Consider the following 12,874-nt stretch of genomic DNA (forward strand, 5'->3'; position numbering starts at 1 on the left):
CTTCTTAGTAAAAACATCTTGAATGGACACTTTTTAGGGCTGAAGTGACAAAGGCAGCTTGCAGAAAAAAAAAAATGCTGAGAAATTAAACGTAGTTTGAGAATGTGCTAGGTCTCACTTTTACTTTATAGGAAAAAGTGTATGGCAGGAGTCCCTATGAATCTTGCCTTGCTTTGTATCCTTAGGCAGACTCCTACTGTTATACCAGTATTATAACAGTGAATGTTTAAGTGTATGTTTTACATGTTAATCTGATGAGAATGGAGTCTCAAATGCACATACCTGAGTGAGTTGGGAAGTCGGTCTTTTTTCTTTGTGTGGGAGATGGAGACCAAGGAAGCAAAAGTCTTGCTCTCTGAAGTGCCCATTCCTTTCTTGAAGCTTTGATGCTGTGTTGGGTCTGTTGGGCAGAATAGGAGGTGGATGGTCTGTGTACAGCACCAAGAAGTTGCTTCCAATTGTGCATTTGAGTTGGTTGGCCAATACAATGTGTCTGGGCAGTTCTCATGCCAGGAGTTCATATGGCAGTGGAAGAGGAAGAGTGGGCTGGTGATGCTGGAAACAGAATGCAGAAGCAGCATGGAAGGGGAGGGACTTGCAATGGGTGGAGGGTAGGATTTCTTGAAACCATTAGTAGTCATGGTGTTTTGGAAGGAGTATGTATTGCTAGGAGTGGGATCCTGCAAACTCCAAGGTAGGAGTGATTGGAGTGGATGGTTTCTGGGGAGAAACAGAGAGCATCTTTGAAAATGACCATGACACATTAGTAGGTGAGGTTAGAGGACAGTAATGAGACTGCAGTAAAAGCTAATAGGTTGAAGTTAACACTGAAAGATTGGTAGAAAATGAGAGATTTTGTCTCAGGGACAAGAAGAAAGCAGGAAACCTGTGTTAACCAAAGGTGAGAAAGGAGTCATGCCAGGCCTTCACATTTCATTTTCTTTTTAAAAAGGAATGTAAGATATTTTTTCTTTCAGGAGAGATTTAAAATCTGAGAAGCCTGAATACAACAATATATGTGAAGTGAGACGAAAAAAAAGCAAAAGGGGGGGAAAAGGTTTAGGGGCATTAAATAGCAACTGAAAAATGCTAGGTGTCTTTTTCTTCAGAATTGCCCAAACCTTGGACATAGCTTGAAAATTATTTTGCTTAAACAGATTTGGTGTAGCTTTAGCATATGCTTTTTTATTTTTTGTCATGAAGGCTAAAGGAACACTGTCTGCCTCCTCTTGACAGGCTTTTTGAAGCTGCAGTTAGCACTTGTGTTTTGTCTGGTTTGAGGTACCCCTTACCGAAAGAGATGCAGTATATTAACACACACCTCCTCATGCCAGTCTCAGTAGGGACCTCACCTCATTTGAAGGGAGCAAGGGGAGCAGAAGTATATAATGCAGAAGCTACTTCCCTGAGGCCAGTTAGAAGGTCTGTTGCAAAAAGCAGTCAGATAAGGCCATTCCGATGATTTCTGACAGTGCCATTTCCCATTGCTTAGACTGTATTTATGTGAAAATTTAATAATGAAGTTTGTAAAATACCCCACCTGAAACTAATTTTATTCTTGCTGAGAAACTGTCATTAAGATAGATACCAGACAGCAACTCTATTCTTTACAGCACTGAATTGCTGAGCATTGGGCCTTTGTTAGGGGGGGTTTATCAGGTGACAAAGCTAAAATGAGATAGCCAATATTATTATAAACTATTACCCATAAGGTGAGTGTGAATTAGTACCTTCATTTTCCTATGTATTTATTTCAGCCAGAAGTTGTAATTAAAGTTTTTCAGTTACTGTTCAATAGCTTTGATTTGTAATATTTTTCTAAAATTAGTCTCTGCTTCCTTACCAGCACCAAAGCTTTTACTGATTGTGGTGCTAATTCAACTTGAGTATGAATGTTACATAAATTTTGCCTGATAGTTTCTTGCCATTCTGAACATGCATCTTGGTGCAGTGACTGTAGGAAAAATTAAAAGTGAACCAAGCATTTTAATGAAAACTAGCAAATAATTTCTTGCATCGCTTGGTGTTACTATGTTCTAATTATGGTAATAGTGGTGTGCTTAACTACTGCCTTGCTTTACAGTCTGCAGAGTTTGGATACTTCTCTGGCATCTCCAGGGAGATTAAATTGAAAAGTTTTTGGTGCATATTTTTTTCTTAGGATGTTGACAGCAGTAAAAATAAAAGATAGTTTTTGAGTAGTGTTCTAAATCTCAGCACACTTGGGCGTATCAGCTGAAGTGGGGTTTTTGTATCTAGTTAAGATAATAACTGGAAAAATAAGTTTTGCTCTACTATTATAATTAAACCAAGCTGTTTCTTTGTATAGTTTGTGTTTAGAGCTTCAGAATCATCTGAAAGGGAGGGGAGGTTTCATGTGTTTGCAACTTCAGAAAAGTCAAATTCTCCAAGACCAACAGTGTGCTGTGATGAAAGGTCAGCTTTTGAGAGTTCAGTGGGCATCTCTTTGAAAGAAAAGATCAAGAGATGCAGTAATTTAAATAAAGCCTAGCTTGAAAATTTTAGCTTCTGGTTTAGTAATTCCTGGTAACTGGTTTTGTATGTGAAAATATTATGGGATGTAGTGGCTATTTTATCATTGATGATCTCAGAAGACTAAAGTACAGTATAGACGTTCCATTTATGATGGTGACCTCTTCCTCTGCAGAGTCCTTGGAATCAGTTTGTTGTCAAAGCCTTGTGGCCCTGTTTGTCCACATATGGGACACTGGAGCCATGTTCCATTCTCCTTTTAGAAGAGCACAGAGGATTTTTCCATGTTCCCTCTTGAAAGGGGAATTCCAAAATTTGAAATCTTGTAAGAGTGGTTTCCTTGACTACAAGAGTAGTAATCTCTCTGCCATGGATTGTAAGCACTTCCACAGAAGCAAAGTCTTTTTATGTCTCTATCTGAAGTTAAGACATTTGTTGGTCTTTTCCACCATCCAAAATTCTTGACTTGTTTGGCAAACTAACTCGGTAAAGCTTTGTCTTTCATTGGCTTTGTTTGTTTTGGTTTTTCCTTTTGAAAATGATTTGGTCTCTTTGTAGCACATTCCAGTTTTGTTCTGCTTTTATGGCTTATTCCTCTTGCTTTCCTTCAGCTAGAATGGAGAGAATTAAGTGCAGTTGTAGCTCTGATTAAAATCTTGCCTTAATTGAGTTGCAAATTTACAATGACAGATATTGGTCAGGGTGCTGATGTAGCACCTTTTACCATTCCTGGTGCCTTCCTGTATTCTGACAATACTCTGTTTTTACAGTTGCTTATGTTGATTTATCCTCTGTTTCTCTCTTCACAGCATGAAGTTCAGCACAGAGTGTAAATTACTTTCTCCATGATAGTGATTTCTTAATTATCTGTCAGGAAAATTAAGTCCCTTTTTAAGTCCTGTCTTGCCTTTCCCTTGAGGTGTCTCTGATACTTGGTCTCTTTGTGTAGGGTCTGGTAGACTGTGAGTTCTGAGTGCCATTGCTGTACAGATACATGAACATTTCCAGCTTCCTTTGGAGGGATTCCTGGTGTCAGTTGGCAATGCTCAAATAATCCTAGATGGAGAAGGTGGTGAGGAAATCTATCCGTTAGATTTACACGGGATATTTTGTAAGGTACAAAGAGTAGCATTGCTTTTCCTTTCACTCACTCAGTTGGGTACCAGCCCATGTTTTTGTGCCTCACTAGGCCTCACCTGCCTTACTTTCAGGGAATGCTGTGGGAGTGAGTCTTGTTACTGATATGCTGAGTTATGGTTGGGGATAGGGGTCTGTTTCTGGTTGACATGGATGCTAACAGTATGTAGGGGAAATTCAACAAATAAGTAGAAAATCGCAGTTTTGTTTAGTCAAAGATGCTAAATAATTAGACAGAAGTTCTCTCTCTAACCCCTAGGAAATTATGTTTTTGTTGAGTTTCTCAGGTGCTGATTTATAGTTAAGATGTCTTGTGGCCCTGGAATGACAGTTCTGTATTCTATTATATCATCTATTTTGTATGCTGAGTGCTGAGAATGGAAAAGATGGAAACATGGTTAGATTGTCAGTTGTTTCCAATGAAGAAATCTGTTTGGTGGAACTGTTTGCATTCCTGTGGTCAGCAGTATAAGGAAATACCATGTTATGAAAAATTCCCAATTGTTTCCTTAAGGGCTCTTAGAGTTGCACAATCTTTTGATGGTTTTGTTTGGTAAAAAAAAAAGAACTTAGTTGCCAGCTCGTCAGTTTGGAACTCAAAATTCTCTTAAATATTTACTAGAGCTTTGCTTTTGTACTCAAGGTTTGGATTCATACCAGAAGTGTATTTTCCTAATGCACACTGATCAGCCATTATAATATGAGTAGCTGAGGAAGATTATAATCTCATTCCAGGGCATCTTTCTTTGGGATATCCCATCAGTTCCTGAACTATCCATCATTGGATTACTCATGGTTTCTGGATGCAGCTCTAAAATGTTAATTCTCTAAGAGAGGGAGAGGTAGCTCTCAAGTAACCAAGTGGCTTTTGCACTTCAATTCTCAAGAAGATAAATGGTATTTCTGGCACACAAATTCTTTTGTCCTACAGGCTGAAGCCCTCATTTAGCATTTAATTTGTACTTGCATTTTCAATATCCTGTTAGGATTTGTGTAGTATGTCTGATTTCTGACATACACAGTTATTCAGATGTATTTGCAAATTTTTTCGAAGCTGTTCAATATCTGTCTTACTGCTGTCATCTCTTGAGTTAAAATCCATCTCTCTTCCTAATTTATTAATCCAATAATGTATACTGTTGTTATTTTCCCTGATCTGAGAGCTGACTCTCAGTTTGTTCTTTGATGTGTGACTCTTACTCCTTTTCAGATTTTCTTTTTCCCATTCTTGATATGATCTGCATGCTTTATTACTGATGATATAATTTTATTTTAGGCATAGAGGCATTTAACTGATGAACAAGACCTGAGAATGTGGCCTAAACAATGCAAAGTGCAGTGAAGACATTTCCTGACCAGTGCCTGTGTCAAAGTTTCTTGCTCGTACTCCAGGGGTGGGTAGAATGGAATGAAAGACCCTGGTGGATTAAGCAGAGGGAATTAAGTCATGGCACTACATGGCAGAGTAGTTTCATAATGGTCAAGTATTCTTTATTGTTGTTTTAATACTGAAGATTTTGAATTGGGGAGGGATGAGGAGCTTGTGGAAGTGCATTGAGTGGTAATACGGAGAAGGGATGTGAAGAAGAAAGGGATTGTAACAAAGAACTTGTGACAAAGGACAGGAAAAAAATTTGCTCAAAAGCATATGATGTCTGGAGTGTCACAGTTTCTGGCTTTCTCCCAGACTGCCTCCTTCTACTGAGAGCTGTAGGATCTCCAGCCTCTGCAGTGCCCAGAGATGGGGACACAGCTGAGCAAGCTGCCCATTGCTGTCCTTGGGCTACACTGGCCCTCCTGGGAGGGAGCAGTGCTGTGCAGCTCCAGGGAGGCTGAAGTGGTATCAAACACCATCAGATATGGGCACCTCTGTGTTCTGCAAACCAGTGCTATTAGACCTGAAGCTGGAAAATTGGAGAGACTATTAAATTTTCATGTCTGAGAGTGGTCTACCAATGCCCTCTGGAAACAGTAGCTGCTAGCCTGGAAGAGTGTCTCTTCTTGCCTGTGACGGCTGTGCTTAAAATAACATATCAGGAGCTTGCGTAAAAATAACTTTCCCTTATCTCTAACAGTGTGAAGTAGATGAAAAATAAACTGTACTCATGCCAAGAATAAACAGTCACGTTAGAGTGTTTAAATTCCTGATGCTGTGGAGTACTCCTGCTCTAGCATGGCATTTTGATGCCAATGCATTTCTTCCTCTTTCCCCAGTCCCTGCCATCGCTTTGGGTGCTCTGCCAGGGAGCAGTTGGCAGGACAGCAAAATGAGCAAATATGCCCAAACCCCATGTAGACCACCTAGGTAGAGAATTCTGTCCCCTAAATCTCCTCTAAATCTCTATTCCTGTCAGGTCTAAAAGCAGATAAAGTAGTCTTGTGGCTGTTTAACTGTATTACACCTGTAATACTCTGTATAAGTACATTGTTCATTCCTAAATGCAAACTTGCTGAGCAAGGAATTGGCTTTATATAAGTAAATAATTCGGGGAAAATAGACAATTTGAGCAATAACAAGATGCAATAACATCTTATTTTGACTTCTCTTAGAAGTTTGTTTTTTGCTTCATAATATCTGGTGATGATGGTGTCTTCCAGTAATTTTGTATAATCCTACTTGCATTATTTTTGTGCACACTGTTTTTCTTGGAAGTCAGTTCTTTACTCCTGAAATTCATAGAGCATGTTGAATAATCCAACTTTTAGTGATGATGGGAAATGGGATAACCAGCCTCCTGAAGTGTTGAAACTGGTGAAGTATTTGTAGTGTGATATGCTAAGAAGACCTAAGCAGTAATGCTTGGGGATACTACAGTGAAGTCATGAAAGAGTAAAAAGGAAAAGCTGAGAATGGTTGAAAGAGTCTGGTACCACCTGATGAATTAAAATGGATTAACAAGTCGGTGAGAAGTACCAGCCTTGCCTGATGGTAGGCTGAGCTCAGGGTTTTCACAATGCATAAAATGTCTAATTTGCAATGTATAGATCTTAAAAAAGAAAATGTAGCATATGTTTTGTATGCATGTATGAAATGAAGGAGTCTGGCCCCTGTCCCCCAGGAAATAACTGTTTTTTCTTGGTGGAGGAGCTGAGGGAAAAAAGGAAGGTGATGGAAATAATTTGTCAGGTTTGACTGAAGATAACTTGTGCTCAAAGCCTGTGAAGACAAAAGATGACAGAAGTAAACAGTTGCTATTTTATTTACTCAGTTTACTTTCATGCTAGAAGATGAATGCAAGAGGAAGACCCATTACTGCTCCGTGGTGGGAACGGGTCAGAGCAGGGCGGTTCGAACGAACGTACGGTTTCCGTACGAACTTTGAGCACCAGCAGCTGTCAGTTCTCGAAGGGAGGTGTTGTGTTCCTGTCCTGGCTCTGCAGCTCAGTGGCTGCTCTGGAGTTCAGCTTCCTCAGGGCTCAAAGTGGAATTGTGGATTGTGGCTGTTATGCTCTACTTTAAAAATGTAGCAGGTAGTCAGGATTTTCTGTTTTGTAACCTGGTCAATGCTGAGATTCACAACTAGGCACTCTTAAACAAGACTTTCTTTTGAGAGTTTTGTATATGAAAAATGCTTTCTATGATAACAAAATAAAATGTAATTCAATGAAAAATTCTGACAAAGAGTTCAAGAAGCTAAATGAGTTGATGCTTTAATTGTACAGTATATTCCAGTAATGTTGAGAAACCTACCTGAAGTCAATCATGTCTTTTTTCTGTTTTACAGGTCAGCTATATTACTAGAGAGGAGGAGAGCTGTGGAAAAACTCCAGGTACCTAAAACATTTTACTGCCTGTGTTCTTGCTGTGTTCTTGCATAATGAAATGAAGGGGGAAGAGGGAACTGAATCAGTAAACAGCCACTTTTAAAGTGGTTTTGTTAAAAACCACAGACAAAATACCCATCACAATAATCTTATTAATGTTGTGCAGAATACTTTTGTGGGATGAAGTTGGACCTCAGCTTTGGTGTGTGTGCAAGAGTCTAAACAAAGCTGCATAATATTTGCTCTAAATATTTTATAAAACTGCGTAGACATAAGCATAGTGAGCTGTCCTGCAAGTTACAGCCCCAGTGAGGTGGATAATTCCCTCTTTGTACAGCGAGGTACAGGCACCAGCTGATGATAAATATCATCAAAGATGAGTGAATGTGGTGCTTTCACAGCAGGCAGCAGACTTTGCTAACAGCAGTCAACTGCTCAGTCTACAGTTCCCAAAGATGCAAAAGGAGTGGTATGAAGATGGCAGAACCTGAGCAGCAGCCTGTATTTTACAAGTTGGAATTGGGGATTCTTTTATACATTTTTCAGACATTCTGTTACTGTCTTTACAAGTGTATCTACGGTATAGATAATATATATCGTGTTGTGGTCTTTATTTTTATAATAATAGGCAGCAAACATTCTTACAGTGGAGTCTTTTAGGAATTGAGTGCCTAATCTCTTATCTGAAGTATTTTTTGTCTACCACTCTTTTCTGTAGCTTGCCAGGTCTTTATTAAAATAAGACAGTGTTATAACTTGCGTTTTCATGTCTGTTATGTAACTAAAAAGACTATATTAAAATAATCCTAGTATTTGGATAGGGCTCTTTTGGGGGATTTTTCTTAGCTGGAGAAAGTTTTTCTCCTTTCTTTGCTGTGAACTACTGCCTGTGAAATGCTATGCATACCTTGCAAATGGAACTCTGTGAGGCCGAAGCAGGGAAAGAGTCAAAATATTATCACTTCATCAAAACGGAAGGACAATGGCTTTTACTAATAAAAGCTGATTTTATAATTCTGTGCACTTCAAATTAAGAGGTGCTGAGCTGCCTTCTTCCATCAAGAGTGCATCAACTTATTACTTGTGAGTAATGATATAGTGAACTCTGGTACTTTCTGTCCAGTTGATGCTAAGTTTGCATTGTTCGTAGCTGTTTAGGTTGCTTGTGCCACACATGCAAAAGCAGTTTGGTACAGGTGAGAGTACAATTTATATGGAATTAATTTCTCAAATTTCTACTATTAATACAGCTTTTGGAGATGTCAAGCATTTGTCTTTGTGATTGACGGAAGAAATAATGGGTCTTTTCTTTTTGTTTGAAGAGTGTGAGAATTTAAAAGAAAGAGCAACTTACAGTCCTGGTAAAAATAGAATGTGTTCAGTCCTTGACCTGCTGGTGGGTAGTTATGCTTACATTGCAGGTGATACAAAACTACTCATGTCTGTTATTTGGACAGAATTGAAAATATAGGAGAGAAATCCTGTCCAAGAGCAAACCCAACATTGTTGTCACTGATGTGTTCATCTATAATGCCTTTCATTTCAAGAAACTGGGTCATTTCTTGGTCCTTTCACTTTGCTTTAAGATCATTCAGATCATTGCTTCCACCTTTAAATTGAGGTTTTCTGTGATGCTTGGGGTATTGAAAATACAAGATGTTTTCCTGGGATCTTGGGAGACTGCTAGACATGGAGCCCCAGTGTGGCTGCATTCCCGGCAGTGCTGGACTGGCTTCTCCTGTAGGCTCCTGGTAAGATGAGAAGCTGGCAAAAAGCATAAAAAGGAATTAATGTGTGGCTGGAAAAAAGATACAAGGGACTCTCAGACATTTTATCTGGTGTCTCCAGTGCTGAAGGAGAGGTTTCTATCTCTTTGCTCATTTTAGACAAGAGATTTTGCTCCTGACGTTTTTTTGCCCCTCGCTGTGGAGAACCTGTCAAATCCTTTCCCTGACACTTTCTCCCCCGTCAGTCTCTCAGAAAGACTTCAAAAGGGATTTTTCCCAATTGCAAAAGGAACCAGGCATGGCCTTTCTTACTCACCCTGCATTTGAAGCATTGATAAGTAACATGTGGCTGGCTCCAAACTGCTGACTTTCCCAGCCATTTAAGAAAACAGTTAGGAGTTTGGTTTTAAAAGAAACTACAGGATTGTTCTCCCTTCTTTGCAATTGCTCTTTTGTGTAACGTGCCCCAAGAGGTTTGATTCTTTTCTGTCTGAAGCAGTGAGAATTCACTACTGTCTTTCTGATTAACACGTATTGAAAAGAAATGTCAAATTTTTAAAACTTTTCCATATGGGAAGTGTTTCTTTATTCATAATCTGTGTCATGCTCTTTGAGTTATAACTTTCTTTTTCTTTAATGCCTTTGGATATCACTATTTGGAAGTGCCCTAGCGGAAAGAAAAATATTATTTTTAGAACTTGAGACTGAGTAAGAGGAGCCTGGAATCAAAATCTACTGTCTTGCATAATTGTTTAAACCTGCTACGCAGTTTGGCAAAGGTTCAGACTGAGAGGTCTTTTCCACAAAATGTGGTTGGGGCATCATCTTTAAAGACAGGGTATGCCTGAGGACAGCCCTGGTCCTTTTAATAAGAGTTAAGCTCACTTGAAAGGCCAGGCTGAAGATGAAGAAGAATGTAACCTGGGGTGTTTTGAGCTTATTCAGTAACTCCAGTCTAATGCATCTCATTATAATGATTGGAGAACATGGTATAACAATGGCCTTTTTATTTCCTGCTCTAAGGAGCAATCTAAAAGTAAATTATACAAAAATACAGTAAGATGCAAGACTAACCTAAATCTGTTTTCCAGTCTATCACTTGAATTGATTTTTCTTTTAAAAATAATCACAAAACCCCAAGCCATCCCTGAAATACAGATAGTGTGGCTGTATTACCCATAGCCATTAAACCTGGTCAAATAAAATTCAGTGTTGTCTCGTAGCTGATGGGAAAGCTGCACTCCCTTCAGGTATGTGTGAGGAGGTCTCAGATCTTGAACAATTAAAACGTTCAAAGGACTTGTTGGGGCTATTTTCTGAAAACATCTCCCAGAACTCTTAAGATTCAGCAAGTTTGTAAAGTTGATTTTTTTTAATGCCTCTCTCTGATATGAAGCACATTTCTAAGGCACAGGTAGCATTACTCATTTAGGCTTTTAAAATCCCTTAACACATAGTACTGAGGAAGAGGTCAAAGTAGGGCAGAGCAGGACAGTTGCCAAAGTATTTTTGCATGTTACCAGTGTAGTTGACTAAAACTTTAGTCTGTGCCCTACTGGAAGTGTCAGCCTGTAGTGTCCCATTCCCGCCACCTGCACACACCCTGTTTTCCAGGATGGCTGCAGCAGCTCTGCTGAAGGTCATGTTCCTAACTAGGCTGCTGTAGTGTTGGTGGTTTTGTGCCCCTGGGCTTTCTAATCCTTGAGAGAGGCTAGATGGTGTTTGTGGCACTATTTTAAGCATGCTCTTGAGTGCTTTCCTCCCACCCTGCCCAGTGCATCTTTCAACACTCCCTCTCCATTCTCCAAACAGCCCTCACCCCTTCCAGTCCATCAAGGAGGAATTGGGATGAACGTTGGCTCAAAATCCCTTTAGGCATGATGCTTCCTAGGTTCAAGCAAAGGAAAGTCTTCAATAAACGTTTGCTCCTGAATGTACAGTATTTCATGCAAACATGGAAAAATTGTGTTCTCCATCTTCTGTCAGCTACCAGCCCTGATTGAACCATATTTAATCATCCTAGAAGCCTGGGGTCATCTGGCTAGATGTGAATTTATTGTCCTCTCTGAGCCCCATTGTCAGAGTGAACTTCCTGATTTTGGTCAGTTTTTTAGTTGGTGCTGTTTTAAGTCACCCAGATGTGGCTTTTCAAATATCAGTGACTGTAGATAATCCTGTCTGCATGAATGATGAAATCAAGTATGTGATAGCAGGGTATTTCTGCCTTAAATGCCTGTTTCCAGTAAATATTCGTAAAAAGAAGTTGTCTTGCAGTCTGATAACAAAGACAAATTTAAACAGGGATTTGGGCTTATGCACATTTCATACAATTATATAATCTGATGCCTCATTCTCTAGTGAATCAATTTAAAGCTTTTTTTATTCCTAGCATGAGAAGTTTCAATGCATAGAAACCTGAGTTTTTGATTTAATCTCACTAAATATTTGTAGATGCAGACAGTAATATTTGTTCCTGCTGTATCTGCACTCTGCCTTTGTTCAGATTGAAAGGTAACCACATTAATTTACGATTTGCATTTAAAGTCCCACATTTGTTGGACTTTTTCTTTCCTGTTGAGATGAAGAAACTCTCTGGAACTCAGTTCCTGTTTACTTGACTATCTCAACCTTGTCCTGTATGGACGTGACAATACTGTTGTATCTCCTCCACTTCTCCAGCTTTCCCTGGTTGGGGTTGTGCTCATGCTGAACTGAGCTGTTCGCTGTGACCAGGTCATCAAAGCACTGGAGCTCTGCCCAGATACTCATAAACAAATGAAATAAAATGTAGGATATATGTTGTGCAAGTTAAAGTAATCAAAGAGAATTTAAAAAAAAAAAGATAAAAGGAGGTCCTGTTCAACATTTCTATAGTTGTTGCCTTTCTCCTGAAAAAACACTTGCTTTGTGTGTAGCTCCTGTTTTTAGTACAAATGTGAAAGAGCTGTTGGGCTGTTGGTTGTGTTTTTAATAATTATTTTAAAAACACAGTAATTTTCAGCATAGATTGTTGTGACAAAAAAGAACCTGGTTCTCTCTCAACTCGACACCAAGTGATGATTGTCTTGTTTCAAAAGAGCCAAACTAAAGTTTCTCTGGCATAAACAGACTAAATTTGAACACTTGTACTGCTTCTCTCGCTGTGATGGAAAGCTGGAGTAGCTTAGAAGTTGAGGATGAGGAAGTTTAACAAGTAAAACAGGAAAACATCACCTTAGGATACTTCCAGAATTGCTTCTACTTCGATGATCCATAGCAGTAAGGAAGGCTTATCCAAATTCCTGCAACCTTTTAAAACACGAGTAGGGTGCTTGAAGCGAGGATCCCGCTTCCTCGTGCACGCTGCTAATCCCTGTGTTCATACAGAATTTCTGTAGCTGTTACTTCTGCTGTGGATTTAGGAAAAAGACATTCAGGCTTTCCAAGACAGTATAGCTTTCGAAGGCTTTATTTTAGTTATGTTAAAATACTGAATTGTTGGTGCTGCTAGTTTGGTTTTGTTGGTTTTTTTTTGTTTTTTGTTTTTTTGGTTTTTTTTTTTTTTTTTTTTGTTTGTTTGTTTGTTTGTTGTTTTTTTTTTTTTGCTTTTGTCTTTTGCCTTTTTTTTCCCCACAAGTGCCTGGAATGTGTTAGAGTGTTGGATTGCTCTTTGCCATTTTCCCCTTTCCTTTTTCAAGGTCCCTTTCATGGAAACAGTTTGCTAGCAGCAGATAAGTTTCTGTATCTCATTCCCTGTCAAATTCCTCAGTCCA

At 39.1% G+C, this 12,874-nt stretch overlaps 1 protein-coding gene across 4 annotated transcripts in view; it reads left to right on the forward strand.

Moving 5' to 3' along the window:
• ADD3 (adducin 3) overlaps nt 1-12,874 on the forward strand; it is a 93,757-nt gene that overhangs the window by 26,619 nt on the left and 54,264 nt on the right. For all 4 annotated transcript variants that reach the window (XM_069019985.1, XM_069019984.1, XM_069019988.1 and 1 more), the window contains exon 2: nt 7,356-7,401. The gene's annotated coding sequence lies outside the window, so the exon portion shown is untranslated. The remainder of the gene's footprint in view (nt 1-7,355; nt 7,402-12,874) is intronic.

Source organism: Aphelocoma coerulescens, chromosome 6, assembly GCF_041296385.1.
Source record: "Aphelocoma coerulescens isolate FSJ_1873_10779 chromosome 6, UR_Acoe_1.0, whole genome shotgun sequence".
Lineage (NCBI taxonomy): Eukaryota > Metazoa > Chordata > Aves > Passeriformes > Corvidae > Aphelocoma > Aphelocoma coerulescens.